Source organism: Octopus bimaculoides, chromosome 26 (assembly GCF_001194135.2).
Source record: "Octopus bimaculoides isolate UCB-OBI-ISO-001 chromosome 26, ASM119413v2, whole genome shotgun sequence".
Taxonomy (NCBI): Eukaryota; Metazoa; Mollusca; class Cephalopoda; order Octopoda; family Octopodidae; genus Octopus; species Octopus bimaculoides.
The window spans coordinates 18873299-18878328 of record NC_069006.1 but is presented as its reverse complement, the minus strand read 5'-3'; the positions used below and the strand labels follow the sequence as shown (position 1 = coordinate 18878328).

Here is a 5030-nt window from a genome sequence, read left to right as displayed (position 1 = left end):
AGTTTCATTACTTTTCGTAAATTCCTACAGTATAGACTTTCAATCTAGTCTAGATTACAGTACAGTAATATAATATATATATATATATATATATATATATAGGCAGGCGTATCTGTGTGGTAAGAAGTCTGCTTCACAACCACTGCTAAGGCTCCGAGCCGACCAAAGCCTTGTAAATGGAGTTGGTTGACGGAAGTTGAAAGAAGACCGTTGTGTATGTGTGTGTGTGTTTATCCTTCACCACCGTTTGTTTGACTAGTGTCACTTTGATTATGCTCCCTTAACTTAGCGGTTCGGCTAAAAGGCGGATAGAATAAGTACCAGGCTTTAGAAAATATGTAGTGGGGTCGATTCGTTCGACTAAAACCCTTCAAGACGGTGCCCAGCATGTCCACAGTCTCAAGACGGAAACAAGCAAAAGATATGTATGTATGTATGTATGTATGTATGTATGTTATACAGTTTTATTTCAAGATTTCTTGTCAATGGAGAAAGAGTCGGTTTCTAACCTAGATTCAAGGCTCCTTCATTGGAATTTCAGCATCAACAACAGGGTATTTTTGTTTGTATGTATGTATGTATGTATGTATATGGGCACATTTGTATATTTTGCTTTATGTACTCTCATGCACATAGTTGCATATCTAGACATGCTCATGTATGTATGTATGTATGCGTCTACGTATATATACACACTCACATCCCGCTATATACATACAAACATCACACAAGCACACACATACATATATATGGCTGTCTTTCATTCTGTGTATAGAAATAACAGCTGGACTATACTGTAAACAAGAACCTTTAATTCATGAATCTGAACGATACCACAGTATATAGGATCACAGTAGACGAGACATGGTGTTTCGCTAAAACTAAATATCACACCATGCATGGGACTTCAGACAATTTTTTTCTCACCTTACGAGAATTTACTCGGCGTCATTTTTTCTACATGATAAACTGTGGCTTCGCGTGTAAATAGTAAGGTAGTTATTTACCTTTCACTTTCTTACCTTTCATTTTACGTACATAAAACAGAAGATCACTATGCACCTACGTACACGTCTGTGTCGAAATCGCTATGATATTCAGACGACGGCTGATGAAGGGATTTTACATGTTTGCTCTCATTTGGTGGTTGTGGTGGTGGGGAGTAGTTGAGGAATGGTGGGATCTGTTTCTATTTATCGTTTTCACTTCTGTTCATTTCTATCTTGTCCTACTGTGAAGATTTGTCCATCTCTCTCTCTCTCTCTCTCTCTCTCTCTCTCTCTCTCTCTCTCTCTCTCTCTCTCTCTCTCTCTCTCTCTCTCTCTCTCTCTCTCTCTCTCTCACACACACAATTAATGGCATGGTTTTGAGTAATAGGTTGTACATTTGGCCTTTATCACAGTTGATGTTCTTTTACCTCTGCAAGAGTAGGGTGGGGAAAGAGTAGTATATACAGTATAGGTTATAGTAGTGTCTAAGGCACCGTGTAGATTATAGTACATTCTATACAATACGTTGTCTGCAGTATAATATGTATTACAGAGTGATTTCTGTACAGTGTTTACATTATTGAAGTATGTTTATTTTGTACTGAACTGTCTATTCCGTGTTTGCAACGTTGATGTAAGCTTACTGTTTACTGTAAATATGTATGTTTACTTTTATTCATCGTTTATTGAGAACAATAATGTGTCTTTAGAAACACGTTTACCACGTTTACTATATGATTATTTCGACGTTTACAACCACATGTTCACTGCACTGTTTAGTACAAGTTTATTTCACTGTCTACAACTACATGTTTATTGTACTAATTATCATATCATGTGTATTGCGCCGTTTACAACTAAATATTTACTGTGCTTCTTTTATATTTCACTTGTTCCAGACGTTGGACTGCGTTCATGCTAGTTTTCTATCATGAGATAGTCAAAGATTTGTTTGTTTTTGCTGTTGTTGTTACTGTTTTATCTCAATTTATCATGTGATATTAACTCTTCTTTATTAGCAATTATGTTTCTTTGCGCAAAAGTAGAGCGTAAAAAAATTATAACACGTTAAACATGTAAAAATCTCAGACATGCAAAAACAGAAACTGTAAAACACGTTAAAATATTTTTATGTGCCAGATAAAACATAAAAATACGCAAAAATATACACACAAAAAAAGAGAAACTATAAAACGCAGAATTACCAGGCATGCCAAACACGTAAAAACTTCAGACACTAAAAAAAAAACAAAAAAAAAAGACGCATCGCTTGTAAAAACTTCAGTTACTTAAAAAATATAGAAAACTTGAAGCCATTTGATTCGATGCTTTGTTCAATAAAATACATGTATATATAGCAAAACATTTCTTTTGCTTATAAGATAGATGTTTTTTTAAAGAATTACAAATATCAACGGATGCCCCATAATGGCCGTAGTCCAATGATTGAAACAAGTTAAGGATCAAGGATAAAATTTTTCTGATAGAAGTAATATCACGTTTAGGTTATGCTCATAGACATAATTTTTCAATACTCATCAATGGTCAAAATCTTAAACAACCTCCTAGTCTAATAGACCCGACTCATTTCACTGTCTTAATCTTGTAGATTGCTGGTGTTAAATAATTTATGTCGTTCGAAATTGGTAGTTTTTTGGGCAGAAGTATTTACAGTGGAAAATCCAGTGATGAAAACTTGTATTGGGGTAACTGAAAATAAATGTTAAGGACGATTTAATCACTATCTACATCATCATCATCATCATCATCATCATCATTTAACGTCTATTTTCGACGCTGGCATGGGTTGGACGGCTTGACAGGAACTGGCAAGGCCAGGGCCGCATCAGGTTCTATAGTCTGTTTTGGCTTGGTTTCTACGACTCGATGCCCTTCCTAACGCCAACTATTTTACAGAGTATACTGGGTGCACCATCATCAGTGCTTTTTATGTGGCATCAGCACCCTTTCAGAAGATCTTTTGAACAAAAGTTTATCAAAATATATCATGACTATAAAATCCTTTGCAATATGCCAAATTTTATTGGCAAGGTCACAAAGTTTGTGGTCTTTGCCTCAGAAGGAATGGCTATCCTGTTTTATAAAGTTTCAAATGTTCGCAATTGAGATCTTTTTGTCCTCACATATTAACACAATTATGTTAATATTTGACGAAAAAAACTTTGGATTGTCTAACAACTGAAAATCATATTGATGCATGACAATCATTCACGCTCTAAAAAAAATGTCGAAATATTTTTTCGGTTACCGTAAATATAATAACACATTTTTTTTGTTTTGCTGCTATATGGCAAAAAGGCAAGCGAACGAATGACTGATGGACTTATATAAAAATATTTCGACTACATCAAATAGTTTTATATAGTTAATGAGTTCATTCAATGGCTTTTGTAATTTATACGGTGTATAAGCACAAAATTGACTCATTTATTAAACTAATTGATGGAAAATCGGTAAAACATGAAACTAAATATCGCATTCCATGTTATTTCAGCTTAAATTAGCCTTTCTAATATACTCTGTTTTTATATTGACTGAGTTTTTTTTTTTACATCTCTGGAGTTTTTGCCCAGTTATGCATTTACCTTATATAACCCCCTCCCCCATCCACACATACATCCTGTTATGTGATGAGATGGATGTGTCGTAGGTGCCTACGAAACTTTATCATATTGAGCTGGATCAAACTGTTATCAAATATGTGTGTGTGTGTGTGTGTATACACATACACATACATACACACATATATAAGAAAAGAGACGACAAATGAATGAGCGATTATCTTGTTTGAGGCTCTGATGAAACTGTAAGGTGTTACTCAGGCACTCAACTATGAGTTCACCGCATCTTATAGCAGAAACAGCTGTAAGCTAATGAAGTTCATAAGATAATCGTTTAATCCTTTGTCATATCTTTTCTTATTATCCCTCTGTATCCGACTAACGCTTCGTTCAGGAGCATACATATATTGAATGCTATACCAGCAATGCCTTAACAAAATATTAAAACACCTACACGCACACACACACACACACATATATTAAGGTATCTCGTTTTCAGGGTTAAAATTTTTTATGACTACACCGTTGTCTTGTGTGGTGCCAGTGGATGAAAAAATGAGGTGTACAAAGGGACAGGGCTCCAAAACAATTTTGTGACAACACAAGTCTCCTGAAGATGAAAAAAAATGCGTTTTTCTCTTGGTCATTTTTATTGTGCTTGTGTAGTGTTAAATTGAAAGGTATCTGTTTAATGTTTGTTTCATAAGTCTCATGCGGATCTAAATTATGCTAGAAAGTTATGGTGCAAATGTAAAACTCATTTCTAACGACTTTATAACAAGCGTAAAGTTACACGGTTGACTAAATTTTTTAAATCTGATAATCACATCAACTAGATGTTGAACAACCATGAATAGCAAAGAACAAGGGAACCCTCCACATGAACAAAAGGGTAAGGAGCCTGAACTGCAGCCTCCTGGGGGTGCTTGGAACGGCAGTTGAATGTATTTCAAATATTTCAGCAGGGTTTCCCATGCTTAAGTGCTAAGTGAACAATGAACATTTAGTCATAATATTTCCTGTTAAAAATCAGCTGAATAGGTATGTACTGAGGGTTCTTTTTATAGTACAACTTGTATTATAATACTTTAAAAGTATATTAAAACATATATCTTGGAAGGCTGTTATTGATTTACAATTAAAGAAGTTTCGCCAACTACGTTAAATTGTGCTTGCCATAAAATCATTAAAAATAAATTATGCACTTGCACCATAATTTTCTAGCATAATTTAGATCCACATGAGACAGGTACCTTTCGACTTGACACTACACAAACACAATAAATATGGCCATTTTTGACTCCCAAAATACTCATATTGTCAACTTTTGTAGCCACAAAAATTGTTTCAGAGCCTTGTCACTTTGTATACCGCATTTTTTCATCGACTGGCACGACACAAGACAATGATGCAGTCAGAAAAATTTTAATCCTAAAAACGGGACACCCTAATATATATA

The 5030-nt window shown here is 34.7% G+C and overlaps 1 protein-coding gene across 13 annotated transcripts in view; it reads left to right on the top strand.

The window, feature by feature from the left end:
- LOC106870346 (muscle M-line assembly protein unc-89) overlaps positions 1 to 5030 on the top strand; it is a 151749-nt gene that overhangs the window by 14148 nt on the left and 132571 nt on the right. The gene's annotated exons all lie outside the window — the stretch shown is intronic.